The following is a 23,001-nucleotide window of genomic DNA, read 5'->3' on the forward strand; positions in this document are numbered from 1 at the left end:
GAAATAATTGCCCTCTTTTCAAAAATTATATCATACCAGATTATTTTTTCTAATGATTTTTTAGTAGTTCCTTGTTTCCAGTTGTATCAACCTGAAACTCCTTTAACTAATGTTTTGGCTTCATCTTACTTTTTCTGAACCTTATTCTCTACCTCCAACCATTAGTCAATATCCCATACTACAGTGTTCCCTCCTTATAGCTTTATTTGGTTCCCTTAATTTGAAACAGTTCATTTACTTATTTATTTATTTATTTAGTCAGTCTTTTGTCCTTTTAGGGCCGCACCAGTGGCATATGGAGGTTCCCAGGCTAGGGGTCTAATCGGAGCTGCTGCTGCCGGCCTACACTAGAGCCGCAGCAACACCAGATCCAAGCTGTGTCCATGACCTATGCCACAGCTCATGGCAACTCCGGATCCTTAACCCACTGAGCAAAGCCAAGGATCGAACCCTCAACCTCATGGTTCCTAGTCCAATTCGTTTCCATTGCGCCATGATGGGAATTCCTGAAATAGTTTAAAAAATATCTTGTTACTCTCTGGCTTACTCTTGAATAACATTTAAACTTCAGCCTTACTTGCACTTGTCTGATTTCCATTTCTGGATTGTGCCAACGTCTTTTCTACCTTTTTGCTTCTTCAGGTTGTTTCCACTTAATGAAAAGCTCCTTCTCTGAGTCTTCACATTTTTAGTGTGTGGGTAAAGATCCAAGTGTTAAGTATCACCTCCTCACCACCTCTTCCTTGACCACAGTATCTACAATAGTGTGTCCAATTAGTATTTGGAATGTTTGCTGATGGTTTCTTTTCCCAAGTGCATTACCTGTCTTCCAACACATAATTGAAGTTCTACTTTTTGAAGCATTTCCTGAATAAGTGAGTGCTAGAATTTGAGTTTTTTTGCAAAAGCTTTTACTTTTTGTCAAAACATTGTAGTTGGTAGTGTAGAAGCAGAATTCTGTCTTGGTTCTTCAGTGTACTGTATCTTGAGGGACATTTAGGGTCCTCAGGACTCACAGAGAGGGGCACCTGAGCTCACCTGGGGGTCAGGGAAGACTTTGATGGGGAGTTATATATGAGTGGCAATTAGATTAGGCAGGGCGAGGATGTCACAGAAGACATTTTATTTATTTATTTATTTTTATTTACTTTTTTTTTTGTCTTTTTTTTCGCTATTTCTTTGGGCCACTCCCGCGGCATATGGAGGTTCCCAGGCTAGGGGTTGAATTGGAGCTGTAGCGACTGGCCTACGCCAGAGCCACAGCAACACGGGATCCGAGCCGCGTCTGCAACCTACACCACAGCTCATGGCAACGCCGGATCGTTAACCCACTGAGCAAGGGCAGGGACCGAACCCGCAACCTCATGGTTCCTAATCGGATTCGTTAACCACTGCGCCACTACGGGAACTCCTTGTCTTTTGTGTTTTTAGGGCCACACCAGTGGCATAGGGAGGTTCCCAGGCTAGGGGTCTAATCAGAGCTGTTGCTGGCCTATGCCAGAGCCACAGCAATGCCAGATCTGAGCCATGTTTGTAGCCTACACCATAGCTCACGGCAACGCTGGATCCTTAACCCACTGAGAGAGGCCAGGGATCGAACCTGGAACCTCATATATATAGTCAAATTTGTTTCTGCTGCGCCACAAAGGGAACTCCAGAAGACATTTTAAAGGAATGGGAAGTCCCACATTGCTCAGAGGAGTGCAAAAGCATATTATGTTGTGATCCAAGGTGTTGCATATCTTCACAGGCTGAGAATCTGGGGATTTGGGTTACCTTTTTATACTTTTTCTCTTCTGACTTTTCAGCAGTGAGCATGATTGCATTTCTCTTGAGGAAAGCACACATCTAAGAAAAGAAAGAAAGGAAATTATTCTGATAGTGTACCGTACAATTTTTAAATGACAAAGTTTTGCATTTTGGATGTTCACTGTTAGCTCTTCATTTGAAGTTTGGTTTTACTGATGAGTATTTTGGTACTTGATTTGTTTTAGCTTTGTTGTAGACCATGCGCCATATGCACATTGGGCACTCAATTAACACCTGAAAGAATCAACCCCAATTTTGAGAACAGAGTTTGACTTTCAAGTTTGGCGAGTTTTCTTCACTGCCCTAATCAAAGTTGCAGTAGACATTGCATGTCTCATTAGGTTCCTTATGAGATAAACATTTGATTTTATGCAGGTGTATGTCTAACTTTGATGCCCTAAAAAGGTTTTATCTCCGAAAGTATATAATCAGACACTTTACTGTCTTTTAATTTCAACTTTAAAATTTAATCTTAGATTACAGAGTTGTTTGTTTTGAAACAAACTTAGAGACAGAGATGGTTCTTTAAAAGAAAAAAAAAGTAGTTCTCATCTGTCTCTAGTCTCTCATAACAAGATCTGATTTATCTTTCCTGATATTATATGGTGCTACATTTGATTGATCCTGTATCAAGGTTACCAGCATGTCCCCTCTCAGAAGAAAATACTCAGATCCTTATATTGCTGACTCAGGGGAATTATTACATACAGAGGAAAAGCCTTTGATAGGAAATGTTACTTCCTTTAGGAAATGAAGTACAGGGATCTAAATGGCTGTCATATAAACAAGGGACAGCCTTATTAGGCAGTTTTGGACACCTTTTCAGTGGCTTTATTGGAAGGCTTTTCCCATCATGCTTCTTGAGGATTTATACAGTGATTACATCACAGATGGTTTTACAAGTTGTTTTGACTTTGACAACACATTGTCGGGGAGGAGCAGAAAATACCAGTGTAACTGTACATTGCTGCTCTCTTATTGCTCTCTTAACATCTAAAGCAGTAGAATTCTCCAGTAAATGTTGCAGTAAAAATTGAGGCAAGTCAGCTGTATGTGATTGTTAGGGTTCTTGGGTTTACAGGTGTGCTTACTAATTACATAGGAAATGAGATATCCCTCTTTAAGTTAAAACCGTCAGAATTTGAAGATAGCATTTCACATACTGTTATTAGGGCTTTATTGAGTGAAATTTTCAGAAGTAATAAATAATTTCCACTTTTTGTAATGGCTTTCAATAGCAGGAATTTCTCCTACGGATAATCAATTAGAGTGAAAAAATGTTTTTGAAATTGTAATACTATATTTTTGTGCTATGCTAGACTAAATGATAAAATGTTTTAAGTGAAAGTAAATGCCAATTAACTTTGAAAGGATATTATTTTTATTTATTTATTTTGCTTTTAAGGGCCGTATCTGCGGCATATGGAAGTTCCCAGGGTAGGGGTCAAAGTGGAGCTGTGGCCGCTGGCCTACTCCACAGCCACAGCAACACTGGATCTGAAATGCGTCTGTGACCTACACCACAGCTCATGGCAGTGCCAGATCCTTAACTCACTGAGTGGGGTCAGGGATCAAACCCATGTCCTCATGGATACTAGTTGAATTTGTAACCCGCTGAGACAAATGGAAACTCTAGGATATTCTTTTTAGAATTTAAGTATATCCTAGAGATAGTCGGGAGAATTATAAAGTGATACAGGGTTAGAAATTACTGCTGATATTGGGTCCTGTTCCCATAGATGCAGAGAAGAGAGTTTGATTTTAGAAGGAGATCTTCCATACTGTGAAGGTAGCTAAAGTTTTGTGTGTAGGAGTAGGTCTTCACTGTGAGAAAACAACTGTATAGACAAACAGTAGTCATTGTATTTATTTCACCTGTGTATTTGACTCTAAGCTGTTTGTCATAAACTATAAGACCAGTTTAAAAGGTTACCTCTATTTGCTGAAGTAAGCATATTTCATGAGCTTTATAAAAACAGTATTTTAAAATATTATTTTATCATTACATCAGAGGACATAATTATATAAGTATCTCTTTAGTAGCTATTCCATGTGGGAGGATAGAAAACGATTGTTACTTAAATTTTATTTTCTTTGAGGAACGCTGTAACATAAAAAGAATTGCATCAAGTTGTTCCTGTTAAAGTTTTTGATCTAGAAATTTGGCACTGAAGTCCCTAGAAGCTTCTGTTCCATTGTGGTTGAAATGTTTTCTCACCTTTTTGAACTACCTCATTACTGCTGATGTAGGTGATATCTTGAAATGTGCCTGGAGAAAGTGGTGTAAAACTTCCTTTGACCTTTTCTGGACTCAGGGCTGAGATAGCTTAGACCTTCTGCTTATTTTTTTTTTTTAAATCAAGTAGGTTGTGTTCAAATGAGAAAGTTTAAGAAGCTTCAGAGTTCACGACGTGGTGCAGCGGAAACGAATCCAATGAGGAACCACGAGGTTGTGGGTTCGATCCCTGGCCTTGCTCAGTGGGTTCAGAATCCAGTGTTGCCCTGAGCTGTGGTGTAGGTTGCAACTCGGCTCGGATCCCGTGTGGCTGTGGCATAGGCTGGCAGCTGTACCTCTGACTCGACCCCCAGCCTGGGAACCTCCAAATGCTGTGGGTGCGGCCCTAAAAAAGCAAAAAAAAAAAAAAAAAAAAAAAAAAAAAAGAAGAAGAAGAAGCAAGCTTCAATAACGTTTTATATATAATCATCTTTTACTTCTAAATTTATCAATGAAAGAAAGGTAGGGAGTATTTTGCCCCAGGGTCAAGAGTAATATTATTTTGAACATATTGATGCATATTTGTTTATTTGCTATTCTGTGCTAAAAAAAATCTTGAGAATAACATGAGAAAATACTCATTTCGCTGGTAGTTTTAAAAAATGTTTAGTATTTCACATAATCCTACCTTTAATGTAGCTTGGCATCTCAATATTTTTTTCCTTTAAGGAAAGATGATCTAATTTGGCTTAATTCATTCAGTGAAACTTCATTTAATATCTATGAAAACTATTTTGTAGTTTCCATTGTCATTTCTATTAAAGACTGCTAGTTGTTCCCCAAATTCATTTTGCTTCTATCTTTCATTATATATCCCCCCACTTTTATCCACCCTTAGTAGAGTATTTCCTGGGCTCATGTGGTTCTGATGTGACCCTATGAGTAAATTCTGACTAACTGGACATGAACAGAAGTGAGATGTGCGGCTTCTAGCTCCTGCCCTCCAAAGGAGGCCACATGCCCACCTCTCCCTTTTCCAGCTCCCTCCTGGCTAGAAGGGCTATGGGACATCTTGGGCCACATGGAGGAGAGCTATGGCATAGAAATGGCCCAAGTCCAAGACAGAAGGGGCCATAGTCATTGACCACCTCATAGACTGGAGCCACTGTAGGTGAGAGGGAGATAAACCCCAGTGGAGCTGCTGCGACTGTCACACACAGCCAACTTTTAGCACTGTGCTGAAACCCGTCACAGTGCTAAAAGTTTCTGCTGCATCGCTTTGAGATGAAAGTTTCAAATTTGTACAACAGTAATAAGTAAATCATGGACATATGAAGCAAAGCTCTATTAAATATGTCTTGCGTAGCTAGAAACAAGCAGTGTATGTATGCTAGTGAGACTCTTTAATGTTACATTGTTGTGGTCTATATTATTCATTTACTCTGTATTAAATGAATTTGTGACCATCCCTCACTGGGTTGGGTTTTACAACAGCATTGAGGGTTGAACAGGATGTTGTCTGTTGATGGTCCAGACTTCCTGTGTTTTTATCTTAGTGTCTGCCCTGCTATACCTTCTTTATTTTATCTTTGTCCCCAAGTCTTTCTCTTCTCCTTCTGCATTTGGCTGGTGTCTGAGGAAGCTCTGGTACAGCTCTCTCTGGCCAGTTCCCCAGAGTTCCAGTGCCTTAATAGAGACCAGGTGCCTGGCCCTACTCCTGAACACACACACTGGTAAAATTCTGTTATTTGCTTGAGGAGTTTGTGGGCTTGTATTATAATGTATGGAAAAATGCCCCGTGCTTTGCAACATTTTAGACTAAATAATACCACTTACAAGAAATTGTGAATGTTATAGGAACCACCTTCTGTGTGGGAGATGAATATAGGAAAAAAGAGAAGTTTCATAATGATGAGTGAGAAGTTTTCAGAAAGCACTGTTTGGTTGTCATTTCAGTCCAAAAGCCATCTTACATCCTCACACTGGGGATGGGATATAACTTCACTGAATGATATGATTTGTTCTCAAGTAATTTAGGTAATTTAGTTATGCTTCATGATACTAAAATACTCTGTCCTTGCAGGATCATCATAAATAATGTGTGAAGCTCTAGGTGGGGGAAGTTGAAAAATAGGCAGTGTTATAAGAACAGTGCATGTTGGGAGTTCCCGTCATGGCTCAGTGGTTAACGAATCCAACTAGGAACCATGAGGTTGCAGGTACGATCCCTGGCCTTGCTCAGTGGGTTAAGGATCCGGTGTTGCCGTGAGCTGTGGTGTAGGTTGCAGACGTGGCTTAGATCTGGTGTTGCTGTGGCTCTGGCTTAGGCCGGTGGCTACAGCTCCGATTTGACCCCTAGCCTGGGAACCTCCATATACTATGGGAGCGGCCCAAGAAATCACAAAAAGACAAAAAAAAAAAAAAAAGAGAGAACAATGCATGTCCCTCTGTTGCTGTTTTTTCCAGTCTCTGCATTTATGGCTGTGCCAATTTCCATCACATTCTGTCTGCATAGATATAACTGCATGCACATACCAGGCATCTTGCATTTAAAAAAAAAAACCTAGGGAATGGCCACTTGTAATCTTCCTTGTCTATGATTCATTCACATTTTGAAATTAATTTCATATGTAGTGGAAAAGTAGAAGGAACATCTTCCATATGAATCTATAGAACCTTCAAGGAACATAGTCTGTATCCTGATCCTTGGAACAATATTGGAAATCTCTTGTTTTGCTGGAGCCACTTATATATTTATTTATTTATTTATTTTTATTTTTCGGAGCCACCTACAGGCTACTGCTTTTCTCTTTACTGTCAAATAGTTGTTCTGTTAAGACTTTCATAGTCTTCTGACTCCCATTGCAGTCCCATTCTTGGAGATGCCAAGATGAATCTTCATAGTGTACTCCAAGTGTTTGAGGGGAACTTTCCCCCACAGTCCTTTTTGCATTTCAGTTGTTACCTTCATTCTGGCAACTCTAATTTTCACCTCACTGACTTCAGGAACTCTTATCCTTATTCACCCCAGCCCTGTATATCCCAAGTCATGCCACCCTTGGGAATCCTTAATTCCAAAATCCCAAACTGCCAACACACCCCTACTCCTTCTACCTCTTTTATTTCCTTGCACCCATGAAATCTGCCCTTAAATTTCCTTCGTACTCTTCATTATTCCTATTCCATTCTCTGGTCTCTTGATGGTCTTCTGGCTTCCTTTATTTGCATAGCCATTTTGAATCCCATTCATCATTTGCCAGATAGATCCTGACTTCAAACTCTAGCTCTCCAAGTTTCTGTGTAACTTAGGTAATATACCTAACTTCTCTGAATCTCAGTATCCTTACTTGTAAGAAGAATATTATAGTATCCATCTTGTGGAGTGGTTGAAATTATAGTATATAGAAAAATGTTGGTTAACTGCCTAATATAGTTCAAGGCAATTTGTCGTTACTAATGTGAGCTGCTTTCGTGTTTAATGTTATGTGAGAGAATGATAAAAGATGATGAAAAGGTAAATGCAGTTGGGGACAGAATAATAGAGAGTTAAGGAATATAGATTTGATTTTGTAAAAGCTGTGGCGAATCATTGTAGGTTCCTAAGCAGTGAAGTAGCACTATTTACAATTCATGTGAAAGGTTACTCAAAAACAGCTTATTATGTGATAGTACTGAAGACGAAGACTAGGGAAAAGAGCAAGAAATTTGTTGAACTGTATATTGAAACTATGGTGTTCCCAGGTTAGTATATCTTGTTTGATATTTTGCCTTTTAAAAATTTAGATTGTATTTTACTGTATTGGTACATTTTGTACCACATGGTTTTATTTATTTATTTATTTGTTTTTCCAACTATAGTAAATTATTTTATTTTTTTAAATTTTTTTTGCAGAATGATATTATTTATTATTCATGAATAATACACTGAAGTATGAACATGTATAGACAAAGATTTGGAAAAATATGCTAAAAAAAAAGATGACCGTATTTAAAACTGTGGAGTTTATGGAGTACTGGAACAGAGATGGAGGTTATGTATAAGGAAAATGTATTAAAACTTAGATGTGAAATTAATATTTAAAAAAAATCTATTCACTTCTCTGGTATTGGCGGGACTTTAATTCTGCTGAGCTCTTTTTTAAAATTACTCAGTGAATTTTATTACATTTATAGTTGTACAATGATCATCACAACCCAATTTCATAGCATTTCCATCCTAAATCCTGCATCCCCTCACCTCCCAACCTGTCTCTTTGGAAACCATAAGTTTTTTAAAGTCTGCGAGTCAGTATCTGTTCTGCAAAGAAGTTTTTGTGTCCTTTTTTTAGATTCCACATGTAAGTGGTAGCATTTGATGTTGGTGTCTCATTGTCTGACTGACTTCACTTAGCATGATAATTTTTAGGTCCATGCATGTTGATGCAAATGCTGTTATTTCTTTCCTTTTAATGGCTCACTAATATTCCATTGTGTATATGTACCACATCTTCTTGATCCACTCCTGTGTCGATGGACATTTAGGTTGTTTCCATGTCTTGACTGTTGAAAATAGTGCTGCAGTGAACTTTGGAGTACATGTATCTTTTCGAGTCATGGTTTTCTTTGGATAGATGCCCAGGAGTGGGATTGCTGGATCAAATGGTAGTTCTTTTTTTAGTTTTCTGAGGAATCTCCATACTGTTTTCCACAGTGGTTGTACCAGTTTACGTTCCCACTAACAGTGTAATAGGGTTCCTTTTTCTCCACACCCTTTCCAGCAGTTATTGTTTGTACACTTTTTGATGATGGCCATTCTGGCTGGTGTACCTCATAGTGGTTTTGATTTGCATTTCTCTAATAATTAATGATGTTCAACATCTTTTCATATGTTTTTTGTCCATCTGTATGTCTTTGGAGAATTGTCTGTTTAGATCTTCTGCCCATTTTTTGATGGAGATGTTTGTTTTTTTGGTATATAGCTGCAGAAGGTTTTTATGAATTTTGAAGATTAATCAGTTGTCACTCGCTTCATTTGCAAATATTTTCTCCCATTCTGTGGGTTGTCTTTTCATTTTGCTTAGGATTTCTTTTGCTGTGCAGAAACTTTTTAAGTTTGATTAAGTTCCATTTGTTTATTTTTGTTTTTATTGTCATTACTCTGGGAGGTGGATCTGAGATGTTGCTGTTGCTTATGTCAGAGAGTGTTTGGCCTAGATTTTCCCCTAAGAGTTTATAGTATCTGGTCTTATATTTAGGTCTTTAATCTGTTTTGAGTTTATTTTTGTGTATGGTGTTAGGGACTGTTCTAATTTCATTCTTTTACATGTGGCTGTCCAGTTTTCCCAGCACCACTTATTAAAAGGGCTGTCTTTTCTCCATTGTACATTCTTGCCTCCTTTGTCATAGATTAGTTGACTGTAGGTGTGTGGGTTTAATTCTGGGCTTTCTATCCTGTCCCACTGATCTATATTTCTGTCTTTGTATCATACAGTTTTGATGACTGTAGCTTTGAGGTTTAGTCTGAAGTCAGGGAGCCTGATTCCTTCAGCTCCATTTTTCTTTTTCAGGATGTCTTTGACTATACAGGGTCTTTTGTTCTTCCAAACAAACTTTAAAATATTTTGTTTGAGTTCTGTGAAAAATGTCCTTGATAATTTGATAGGGATTGCATTGAATCTGTAGATTGCCGTGGATAGTATGTCATTTTGATAATATTGACTCCTCCAATCCAAGAGCATGGTATGTCTTTCCATATGTTTGTGTCATCTTTGATTTCTTTCATCAGTGTCTTATAGTTTTCAGAGTACAGGTCTTTTTTCTCTTTAGGTAGGTTTATTCCTAAGTATTTTATTCTTTTTGATGTGATGGTAAATGGAATTGCTTCCCTAATTTCTCTTTCTGATTTTTTGTTGTTAGTATATAGAAATGCAGTCAGTTTCTGTGTATGAATTTTGTATCCTCAGATGTACACATGATTTTATTACTTCTTTTGTTTGTTTTGTTTTTAGGGCTGCACCCTAGGCATATGGAATTTCCCAGGCTAGGGTTCTAATCAGAGCTACAGCTGTTGGCCACAGCCATAGCAACTCGGCATCCGAGCTGCATATGTGACCTACACCGCAGCTCATGGCAACACCAGATCCCTGACCTACTGAGCAAGGCTAGGGATCTAACTTGCATCGTTATGGATACTAGTTGGATTTGTTTCCACCGCACTACAATGGAAACTCCTTTATTACTTGTTTGTGAATGACTTAAGAGAGAACATTTTATGTATGTAGTAAATGTGAGTTTATTTCTCTAGTCAAGAAGATAATGGATTTCTTTGGAAGTATTTCTTGTTGCTTTGAGTTGTACAGTGAACTTGAGTCTCCATAAATAAGACTGAGGACAAGTTTTGAAGGAGCCATTTAAAAGCCTAAAGTGCTTGGCTTTAAATTTCCAAAGCATTTGGTTTTGTCATTTAGGTGCTGAATTGAAGCAATCTCTTCAAGAATTAAAGTACTTTTATTAAATTGATATTGTCTAATTTCTGTGAATTTAAATTTTATTAGAATACTAACAAAGATGCTATTCAGATTTGAAGTGAAATATGAGTAGAAAGACTGGGGGTACAGTTGATGATATGGTACCTTGTTTACTATATTGGAAAGTGAGTTTTTAACACTAGCCTAGGATTGTGACATAATGTCTTCTTATACTGTTGTCTTCACACATTTTTGTCAGAAATAGTCAATGAGAAACAGAAGAATTTCAAATAAAGACAAGCACTTTGTACTTTTAAAAGTGTATTACGAGGTTTTTAATTTGAAACCTGAGATAAGAGATACATGGGGGTAAAATCTGCTGTTATTCATTTACTTTACTCTCAAACTTATATGCATTCATTTATTTATTTACTAGTTTTTCAGTGTGACTTGTTGAGCACATACTCTTGTCCTGGCCCCATTTGAGTCACACAGAATAATTATGAACTGTTGAGCCTGATTCCTTTTCCATATGGATCAGAGCGGACAGAAAATATCGGGAAAACTAAACAATACATTTTGCTTTGGATTTTTTTTTTTTCCTTCTCCACATTGTCCTCTTCCCCTCCTCTTCCTTTCTATCCCAGCTCCTCCTTTCTCCTCCATCCCAGGGTTCAAGGAGATAAGGAAACTGGAACTTGGAGTGAAAGATGGGTTTAAGAAAACTGTTATCCTATGCATAAGTGTGAATCTCAGCAGAGTGTCTGATAAGATGTGAGCTGCAGAACTGTGAAAGGAACAGACATCTGTGACTAGTTCAGTCCCTTCATTCTGCTCTTGTCTGTTTTGAGCTCTCAGTCACCAGTTATGCGCCAGGCACGAGGATTCGGGGGGAACAAACCAGAGGTGGCTTCCATCCTCATGGAGTACATATTCAGGTGTGTGGTGGGTGGAGCAGACCAAGAAATCAGCACACACAAAATGCCATAAGCTCAGTTAGGAATCAGATCTGTGAAGAAAGTACATCTCTGGAATGAGAGGCTAGATTGTTATGCTTTCAGATTGGGGGCATGGCTCTGTTGTTTCTGAACACTTTTGCAAGGTATGGGGATCATCCCTCTTCTTATGAATCTAAGTCTGAAAGGGAGAAGGTGGAAGAGCTAAGGTTCCCTCTCTGTGGCTGGTATGCAGTAGAGCTCAGAGGGGGCTACCCTGCCCTAGTGTCCTGGCAATACCCTAAGGGTTACTTGCGGACTGAGCTGCAGTGTCTCCAGCTTCATTCCCTGGATGCCTACAGTTGGTGTAAAAATCCTCTTTTAAGTTGTTATTACCTTAAACCAATTGTGAGTAGGATTGGGCCAGGCGATGGGCCCCAGGGAAGCTACAAGGGTGAAAGGGGCCCAGAGAGAGAGGAGAGCAGAAGTCCAGAATTCACTGAAGACAGCCTGAGTCTGCTTCAGAGTTGCCCTGAGCCAAGGTTGTGTTGTGCTATTCAACCCTCTTAAGGTGACAGAAAAATGGGGCATTTGCTTTAGGTTCTAGGTACATGTTGGTCAACTAAAGTAGTGTGGCTTGGACAGCAGAAAACTAGCCTGTTGTCCATTTTACATTCGTAAGCAGGAGAGATTTCTGACATTTGAATTCAAGGCTGTGATTCCAGTGTCCACAAAAGGTAACCTTTGCAGACCCTTTAGATGTCAAATTACCTTAAAAAAGAAAAAAAAAAAAAAAAAAAAAAAAAAAGATTTCTGCTACCTCTCATTCATCCCTGAAGAGTCAGCAGGTATGCAGAGGGAGTTCTGGTGGATTTGACAACCAGTAAATCTGGAGTTTGGGGAATACAGGAAGAAGATATCAGTCAGCTTAAGTTTTAAGATTCCCAATTCACTGTCTGCACCTCTGAAGACTGCTGATGGGGGAAGAGTTGTGAAAGAGGGGGAGTTTCAGAGACCCTCTGAGTTCAGAAGATAAATTGTGAACAGAGACCATATGGGGAGAGATGGGGAGAAAGAAACTTGTTTTTTTTTTTTTTTAAAAAGAAGAAAGTGAAGCCTTAGTGGTGAGGTGGAGAGCCAGCTGTTTAAAATTAGTAGTAGGGCCAGAGTTGGGGTGGAGGAGGCATTGAGGAAGGTGAATAATGGAGAAATGATAAGAGTGGATGCTCAGGGGCACCCTGTAGAGTGCCTTTTACTCTGAGCTGGGAGAATTTCTGGGCTCAGTGTTAAGGAGACCTTGGCTAATTAGAGCTCAGCGCAGGGTATTAGTTGCAACTTGAAACAAAGAAAGTAATTGTGACCAAGAAGAGCATCCTTTCAAAGGTTAGGGTTGCTGAGGTGCATGGATCAGTCCATGTTGGGCGGTGAAAGAGTAACCCAGTAGGAAAGGCAGTAATAGCCTGTTTTATTGAAAGTGTGCAGGCAATTGAGTGGGGGTGGGGTGGGATTTGGAAAAATTGATTGATTTGGGAATAAGATACAAGCCAGTCAAGGAACATGAAACCTTCCATGTGTTTCTTAAACCACTTACTTTGAACGCAAGATTTTCTGGTAATGTAAAAATAATTTGTAAACCTGAAAATGTCTGTGTTGAACTTCTGTGGTCCGGAAGGGGGTCTGAGGTAGCAAGAGAAATGCAAATCCTAGCGGTTCTGTCTTGAGGGGACACCATTCTTCTCAGAGCCCTTTCCCTTTTGTGGTGCGAATGGAAGGTCTCCAAGGGAAGCATAGATGAGATCAGGCTAGGGAGCCTTCTGTTCTATGTGGTTTTATTCATCGGTGACACTGATCATAGCCAGAAAACAGCTGTTTCAGTGAAGTTCAAACTTGCCATCTATTTTCGGCAGAAGCAGGAAGACTGTCAGAAGCGATGTTTGAATTTTAGGGCCTTTTATAAGTGCCTAAGATAAAGCTGTTTAAACCTTCTGTCCTCTGTCATTTCACTTATCAAATTCAAGCAGAGCCTTTTAATTTCAACACACTTAACTTCTGGGGATGAATAGGGCATTGAACGGGTTTTATAAACAAGTACATTGCTGAGCCGTAAACAGGAACACAAGCAGCACAAATAGAGCATGTCAGCAAGATGGGATGTGATGAGAGGGACAAGGCTGGAGAGCTTTCTCTGCTCCAACCTGGGGAAGCAAGTCTCTCATCTTTGATTTAAGGAGCAGTGACATCATAAATAAGAAAATGCCGATGGACCTAAGTGCCATTATTCAGGTCTCTAGGCAGTGCTACTAGATAACAGATGAATAATATTATAGGTTGATTAAACACATGTTGCTTTTTAAAGAAACCACAAGATGGAAAGGCAAAACAAAATGGATAGAATTGTTTGAGTACTAAGAATAGCACAGGAGACTTTGAAGAAACTTTTAAATCCTGTCACATGGAAGGTTTATTTTTCCATCCTGGTCTAAAAGGGTCCTACTGTTATCCCTTCACTCTATTTTAGATTTCATTTGTTTGTTTGCTTTGGCGCTGAATGTGCCTGAAGAAATACTACCCCCCAGCAAATGTAACTGAGTGAGAACATTATTTTAGTTCACTCTCAAGAGGAGGCGATCCCATCTATTTAGGAATACCTAAAATAATGGAGTCCCTGTTCATTCCACAGTTGACCAGCCAGGGAGAGACTTAGCATCTTTGGTCACATGCTCATCCTAAGCGTAGGACCTGAGCCATTGGAGTTGCTAAAGAATTAGCAGGCCAGAGAACTGTTAGGACATTTTACTTTCACCAGCATTTTGTGAGCAGCTTTCCCATGCCTCTTGCCTTCAGATATATTTAATGTTGTTATTCCACTAGGAAGTGTAAATAGTTGTTAACTAGGTTAAACACCCATGACTGTGTGTGTGTGTGCACACACACTGTATCTATTCATATGTCAATGATTATGAACAAAAATAATTAAATCGTAATTATATTAGCAAGTGACAAAGAATCAGTTAAAGAAATTATATGTCCACACAATGGAGACAAAGAATCAGTTAAAGAAATTTTATGTCCACACAATGGAAATTATGTTTGTAAAAATAGAATTGTATCTCTATGTGCTTACATAGAACAATTTTCAAGATTTTATAGAAATAAAAAGGAAAATACAACAAGATGACGACAAGTGTATTTAGTATGGTAACGTGATGTGAACAAGGAATATGTAGAGACAGACATGTTCATGTCTGTGCTTCTTTGTATTTGGACTATGAGAAGAGGTAAGAAGGGTTGGAAATGAGAAGCTGTTTCTTCCTCTGAGTTAGGAGGGAAGAAGTTGGGTAAAGATAGAGAAATCTTTAAATACTAAAAAATTAGTAGTAGAAAAAAAGAAGGGACGTCAGTACAAATCATATACATATATATATATACACACACATATATATATATAATTTTTTTTGTGTGTGAATGCACATTTCAATACCTGGGAATCTTGAGGAAGTGGGGTCATTGGGTGGGTGTTTGTTGTACCTTCTCATACATTCAGGGAGGAGAGTACCAACACATACATGGCACTAGTATGCTGAAGTACCACTGACCTTTGTAAATCAGGTTCTTTTTCTACCTACCCCACAGAAAATTTCTTTTCCCTTCTTTCTTTTTTTTTTTTTCAGTAAAATTTATATGAATCTGTACTCTTACTGTGAAATTTTAACGACCTGTCTATAGGTTATTATTATTTTTTTTTGTGATGGAATACTGCCTATTGGTAGCTCTAGAAAGGACTTACTGGTTAGTCATTTGCTCTTGCATTTGGCTTTTGGGAAGGTGAATGTGTAAACCTTTGAACTGTTTGGCATTGAAATAGTGATGAATCTACTAGGCAGATGTTCAGTATTTCAATAGTAGTTTATATGTCTCTGATCTTTAAGGGATGAAAATTTTGAATAATGTTAGCTAGGTACTTATTTTGATTTTTGATGTAAGGGACAGAATAACTATCTCGATCGCTTTTCTGAATCTGATAAAACTGGGAAAATAGAAACAAGGGAATATTTATTTCTTATTTAGCATTTGTATAAAAATTTAAATGCTGGCTGTCATTTCATGTACTGCCTTTAAGGAATAGGTAAATTTTTTCTTTAACCCAGATTGTATGAACCGCCATTAAAATCGTTGAATTATTGGTTTTCTGAAATTAAAATTTCTCTTCTCCTAGTAAAGAACAAAATACAACCGCCATTAAAATCGTTGAATTATTGGTTTTCTGAAATTAAAATTTCTCCTCTCCTAGAAAAGAACAAAATACAATCCACATGATTGTTCGTATTATCAATTCTGTTGTTTTCTTTTTCTTTTTCTTTATCTTCTTTTTTTGCATTACTCAATGAATTTATTACATTTATAGTTGTACAGTGATATAGCATTTCCATCCCAAACCCTTAGCATCCCCCACCCCGCCCCCAATCTCTCTCCTTTGGAAACCATAAGTTTTTCAAAGTCTGTGAGTCAGTATCTGTTCTGTAAAGAAGTTTACTGTGTCCTTTTTTTCAGATTTCACATGTAGTGATAGCATTTGATGTTGGTGTCTCATTGTCTGTCTGACTTCACTTAACACGGTAATTTCTAGGTCCATCCATGTTGCTAAAAATGCTGTTATTTATTTCCTTTTAATGGCTAAGTAATATTCCATAGTGTATATGTACCACATCTTCTTTATTAGCTCCTCTGTCGATGGACATTTAGGTTGTTTCCATGTCTTGGCTATTGCAAATAGTGCTGCAATGAACATTGAAGTACATGTGTCTTTTTGAGTCATGGTTTTCTCTGGATAGATGCCCAGGAGTGGGACTACTGGATCAAATGGTAACAATTCTGTTGTTTTCCTTGCAGTGGGACAAAGTCTGTTTTTACCATATGTAATTTCTTGATTTTATGATACAAAATTTTTTAAAATTATCCTGAAAAATTTCTTTCTGTACTCTTTCGGGTTTCACATTTAAAAATTTTGTGTGTATGTGAAATTCAGGCAACTTAGTTATGGGGACTGGTTTAAAATAAATGGATTGGTCTCTATGAGCTAAAACAGGGTGTTTCCTGAGTCATCAAAGAACAAAGAAGGGGCTAAGTGGGAGTGGTGACGAGAGAACTGCAAACTGATGGGGATGAACTTTGGTATCTTAACCTTTCATTTTTATATGACCAATTTTTCCTTAGAATCAAATTCAGTGTAATTTCCCCCACTCCCCTCACCAATCTTGCTTCTATGGCTTTAAACTTTTTCTGCTGGCTGCTTCTTTCCAAACCCTAATATAGTTAGCATCAGTGGATTTCATATATAAAGATAATATTTTCATCTTAGGAAGATTTTTTTTCAATGTAATAACAGGAAAATAGTGTATTAACAGAATTTTGGAATTGTTTGATATTCTATAGGTAGAGTAAAACTGAAAGGAAATGTGGCATCCACTTAAGAATTTTGCTGTATAGTGATTTAGTGAAGAATTCTAATGATATTATATTTCAAGAAATGAAAATTAAACTTTTTAGGAGCAAGGAAATGAAGAAACAAGAAACACAACAACAACAACAACAAACTGTACTACTCATTACTTTTGACCAGAAGTTGAGTTGTAAAGTCCCTTGGGAGTGTAGAAACTAAGTAGTATTATCTACTTTCACCTTATTATGTATTTTTTAATCTATTCATTTGACTTTCCGAGAAACTTCATGTGTCCACTTTAAATGTTTATATTTATACTTTCAAGTGGTTTTCACAGTGGTTGACTATATCTAGCTGATATAGGAGTCTAGACTTAGTCAAGTTATAGCCAACCTTATGCTGTGTATGTTGGATTCATATGCAGTTATTGACTACATGTAAGTAGAGGGATTTTGTTTTGTAGATTGACAGGTGCAGATATTTATTTATTTATTTTTTTTAGGACTACACCGACAGCATATGGAGGTTCCCAGACTAGGGTTCCAATCGGAGATGTAGCTGCTGGCGTACACCACAGCCCCACCAATGCCAGATCCAGGCTGCATCTGTGACCTACGCCACAGTGCATGGCAACCGCTGGATCCTTAACCCACTGAGCGAGACCAGGGATCGAACCTGTGTCCTCAAGGTTGTTAGTAAGATTTGTTTCTACTGAGTCATGATGGGAATTCCAACAGGTGCAGTTATGAAGTTGAGATGAACTTTTTCATTTACTTTTGCTCACAGTCAGTTTCTCTGATGATTTTTCTTTTTTTACAAATCAGTAGCACAGGGCAGATCCTCCCTTTTCTTTTCTTTCTTTCTTTTTTTTTTTTTTAACTTTTAGGGCCACACTCGTGGCATATGGAGGTTCCCAGGCTAGGGGTTGAATCGGAGCTGTAGCTCCTGGCCTGCACCACAGCCACAGCAACGGCCAGATCTGAGCCGTGTCTGCGACCTACACCACAGCTCTCAGCAACATCGGACCCTTAACTCAACTGAGCTGGGCCCAGGGATCGAACCCTCAACCTTGTGGTTACTAATTGGGTTTGTTAACCACTGAGCCACGACAAACTCTACATCCTCCCTTTTCTAAATCTGTATCTGTCTTTAATTCTTCTATGCTCTACCCTATTCTTCATGAACTACTAAAGGTCTTAAAGTGACAGAGTGACTTAAAATAGCTGTACATTCTGTTGTTTATAATTGTCTAAAGAAAACTAGTCTTTATAGTTATCCATTTTTTTCTAAACTTCTATAGACTTTTTATATTTTAATTTACTAAAGAATTCTTAGGTTCTTTTGTGCTTAGAATTATTTTAACAGTATTTGCATTAAATTCAATGGTGATGCACAGTTGAATTTACTGTATATTTATTATCAACAGTAATCAAAGTCATATTTTTTTTACTTTTAATTCTGACTTTTAAATTGTTGCTTTAATTTCTAAAGTGTCAGTACTGTTTCTCAACATTTTTATGAGGTACAAAAATTATATAGTCATTATGTCTTATTTTTAAATTGGTTTCTAACTTTCAGTAAGGAATACTATTATCAGGAATCTATTCCATTACCTTTTTAATGTGTTTCCAATTTCCCTGACTACATTGTAAATACCTGGAGATTTTATATCTCAGCCACCCTTTGTCAGTATGGGAATATAGTCATAATAAATGTTGATTGTTGATAACGAACTATTAAAATTAATGGCTTATTTGCTATATTGAATTATCATGGAATGAAGAAGTCTAGGATACGATTTTACAAGATTATACCTGTAAATACAATTTATTATTACCAATTTATTCAATTCCGTTCTTTGGAATAATTATTGTCTAAAATTTTTCCAGGACAAGTTTTCACTAATTCTGATGAAGTTTATGGTATTTTTTTTTTTTTTAAAGCCACTTTAGTAGTATTGTGACATATTTAAATGAAAACACATGGATTTCTGGAAACCAGAGATAATTTAATTAAACCTTTTGAAATAATAATTGTTTATTTTCGCTAGTGTATTTTTATTCCTGGAAACAAGTTTTAGCATAATGATTTAAAAGATAAATTGATAGATGTAAAACTTAATAAGGCTAATCAGATTTTATTGGCTGTGACTGCATTCCTTGCTTTATATACCTGTATATAATACTTCATATATCCAAAATGCTTATTAAATACCAGCTTCTTTCTCACATCAGCCTGAAAACTTACTTGCATTTAGTCATTTTTCTGCCTGCCTTTATTTCCAACCTAGTGGTGTACATAACTCTTTAATTTTTCCTTAACAATGCCTTTTGTTATTTCTTGGATTGGGACTTCGCTATATTCTAGTTTTCCAAACTTGCTCTAAGACTTCTTTTGACCTTATGTTTCAACTCATTGGCTTGGCCTCTGCTGAACCTCCCACTGATTTTTGAAATACTTCTCTGGTTTTCAATAATGGGTATCTCTCTCAATTCCTTTCTTACCTCTGTGCTCTTCTATCTGCATTCCTTTTGTTTCTGAAATGCTGGTAATCCCCAAGGCTCAGCTTTGACTCAGATCTACCCTTTTCTTGGTGATTTCATTAACTCTCATTTAACTGGTCTCTGCTGCCCTTGTGCCTTGCACAGTACAACCCTTTCATCTCCCATCCTCCCGTGACTGTCTTTGTCATGCTTATGGTTCTCCTGTCTCTAATTCTTTCTGTTCAAATTAGCTCTAGTTCCATATTGCCTATGAACATGTCTGTTTGGATATCTGTAACATGGTCTCAAATTAATGGGCCTGAACTCCTCCTCCTGCTTCCCAACATCCTCACTTTTTGTTAGTGACATCAAGCCTCACATCCATCATCTATGACTACTAATCCTTTCCATCTATTTCTCCTCTTCATCTAGTCCTGAGGGGTTCTATTGAAATCTCTCTTAAAATAATCTTTGCTGCTGCTTCTTGTTCCCTATTCTTGCTGCTGCATTATTTCAGCCTTCCCTCACTTGTGGCCAGATTACTGTTGATAGTTGATGGCTGGCCTTTCAATATCTTGTCCCTCCATTGCGTTAAAACTAGGAAGCCTTTTTTAACACTTCAGTCCCCACTGGGGGCATTTGTCTTTGTTGCAAAAGATTAAACGTCTTCTGTCTTTTTTGTAAGCTGGTTTACTTTACATACCCATTCTCATTTCTCACTTCTCCAGTCTTGTCTTCCATCTCCTTTATTTATTCATGAGCCAAGAAATAGGTTATGCTATGATACTTTTCTCTATGCCTTTGGTATGATTTCCCTTCCCACCGACCTGGAGTCTCTTCATCTAGCCCACCCAGTTCTTGTCCCAGATCTTCCATGTATCTTTAGATTTTTCTGATTTCTCCTTTTCCTGAACCAGTTTTAGCTCTTAAAATTTGGAAACTGATGTATGCCAAAGTATACTGTTTTACATAGCTTGCATTTGTAGTAGACTTGTTGCTTCATTGAAATTTGGATTCCTTTGAAGATCATTTATTTTTGGTATCCCCTTCAGTAGTACTGGTGCTCACTAAACTTGATGGTTGACTGAATTAAGAGGTGATAATTCAACGTGAAAATACAGACTTTGTTTCCTAAAAGCCCTTAGCTTGACATTGAATGAACAACCCATGTACACAAACACATAAAGTAGAATTCAGTTTATGCACAATTTACTCCTATAGTTACTTCTAAAAGATACTTTTTTCTTTTCTTTTTTTGTAGACTTCTTTCTGGAGTGCTTTTTTTTTTTTTTTTTTTTTAAATGTGCTTTTTTAGCATAGGGAATAATGAATAGCCATCTCTTAAGAATTCCAAGGTGTACTTGGAACCTTAGGTATACCTAAGAGCTTATTAACACAGCAAAATTAAACTTTTGAAGGAAGAAAAGCTTAAGTGCCAAATGTGAAGATTGGGCAAACCAGCTAGCAGTTGTCTAAATGGTTTAGTTGTAATTAATAGACAAGTTTGCTTCAAGTGCCTTTGGGGTAGACAGCTTGCCTTTATTAATTTCATAGTTGGCCTAAGTAGAAACCAAGACTAAGTCAGATGACACCATGCAATCTGTATATTTCAGTGGAACTGATAAAAATAATCATTGGTATTCCGTTGTAATATGAATCCATTAATAGCCTTTCTTCCTCTGGTTTCTGCTTCTCCTCCTGTGAATGAAATGGATGCTTTAATCTCTTCTTTCACTACTACTTTCAAAGGGAGCAAGGGTATTTTTATCAGTCATTCAGTAAAGACATAGGTGCCTGGAGGTGTGAAAGGCACTCTCCCTAGATTTAAAGTTCAGTTTGCCCTGAAGGAGTTATCAAATCAGGTGTGCATGAGACATTAGGATTTTGCATGGCAGGGTGCTGGAAATTGATTTGAAAGAAATACAAAGAAAGAACTAAAGAGGGAGAGCTTTCTTATGCCAGGCTGTCCTTATCATGGAAAGTTTTGTGGAGAGCATTTGATTTCATCTTCAGAAACAGATGGATATTAGCAGGCAGAGGATGGGATCGGGGGAACTGTCCTGTGCAAGGCACAGGGGCAGCAGAAACAGGGTATGTGGTGGTCCTGTGGGAAGGGGAAGGAAGTTTGTCTCTGCAGGTGGCTGATACCAAATCTTGGAGGTACCTGAATCTTAGCATAAGGAATATATCTCTTCTTAAGAATGTGAGGAATAATTGAAAAACAGTGACATTGCTGGACATGTGTTTATAGAGATTTGACATCGCCATGCAGAGTACATTGGAGTGTGATGAAATTGGCAATCGAAACATTTATAGAGGCTGTTGTGTTAGTACAAAGAAGAAATAATTGAAGCCTAAATTTATGATCATGGCAGTGAGAATGGGAAGGAAGAACTGGGCATAAGAATGATTTTTAGATGAATCAGAGAAACTTGGTGCCACATCCATTTATGCTTCCTTGAGTCTATTCAATTTTTTTTTTTTTTTTTTTTTTTTAGCACGTATTATACACATAAACTCTTTCAGTGGTGGACGATACTTCATTGATTAAAAGATTTTATTTAGAGCATAAAATTCTGTTTACTCACTACAGGTAGCTTAAATCAGATGTTACAAAATTTAAATCAAGTTAAATCTACTTTGCATGAAACAAAACAAAGTGGAACCGACAGTTTACTTAACCCCCATGAAGCTTGTTAATTAATTGATGTAGGCATGTCGACAAATCCTCATATCTTTGTTCTATCTTATATGTTTTATTTTTCATGAAATTATATTTTTCTTACTGTCTTTGATGAATACATAAACATAAAACACATAAAAGCTTTGGTTGAGAGAATTTAATCCTGTCCAAAGTCCTATTCTGATTTTGAGTCTCACTTTTTGAGTTTTCACATTCTGAGGCATGAGTATTTGAGTGTAAGAGCCAGATGGTCTTTCTTTTCATTTTCATTAGGGAGAATTTAAAAAAAATCAGAAGCGAGTCATTGAACTTCATTTTAAGTCAAACTGTATTTAAGTTTCAATATATCATCAATCAACTTTTCCTTTCCTTGTATCTTTCTTCGTGGGGGAGTCAAACAGGTTTTGCATTTTCTTTACTGAAATGCTGCTATTGATGAGAAAGAGGAAAAAAGCAGATTTCCTAGGAGCGGGGAGGGCAAGCAGACAGTCACAGTTTTCTAAAAGTAGCTGAGTAATACCCAAATTTGAGTTTTTGAATTTTACCAGTTATCTCCCAATATTGGTTCTATATGTATAGCTGCTTACTCATGCCTCAGATGTGAGTCTTCACAAAATTATGTATGCTCTAATATTTCTGTGGCAAACTGTAAATGCAATATTGTTTTTGACCCTGGGGACATAACCTTACAGATCTTGAAAGATAAATTTGTAATTGTTATTTGGCATAATATTGTCTCAGTCAAAATGCTAATGTTTGGGAGGAGGAGAAATGAAGGCTTTTCCATAAAAAAACCTCTGCATAAAAATTTATGTTGTAAATATAACAAAGTGGTTGAGGAGAACCTACCTTGTATTTAGTAAAAACTTAGAATAATCAATAGATATTGTCTGCAAAGTGGGTTTTATTTTGTTCCTGTAACTGTCATTACCAGTGTTAAAATATTTTCCTCCATGAAACAAGCCAACGTAGAAAAGCCCCAAGATACAT

General features: G+C 37.4%; 1 protein-coding gene and 1 long non-coding RNA gene across 24 annotated transcripts in view; one reads left to right on the top strand and one right to left on the bottom strand.

Moving 5' to 3' along the window:
- Positions 1–23,001, top strand: part of CBLB (Cbl proto-oncogene B) — a 308,592-nt gene that overhangs the window by 125,730 nt on the left and 159,861 nt on the right. The window lies entirely within an intron of this gene.
- LOC146397754 (uncharacterized) lies at positions 1,197–4,471 on the bottom strand. The gene is made up of 2 exons (XR_014824918.1): positions 1,579–4,471; positions 1,197–1,331 (listed from the first exon to the last, which is right to left on the bottom strand). It is a non-coding gene; the product is annotated as an uncharacterized LOC146397754 (long non-coding RNA).

This window comes from Sus scrofa, chromosome 13 (assembly GCF_054392235.1).
Source record: "Sus scrofa isolate SSC_HxYL_T2T_F1_AM1 chromosome 13, Sscrofa_HxYL_maternal_Yorkshire_Landrace_v2.0, whole genome shotgun sequence".
Lineage (NCBI taxonomy): Eukaryota > Metazoa > Chordata > Mammalia > Artiodactyla > Suidae > Sus > Sus scrofa.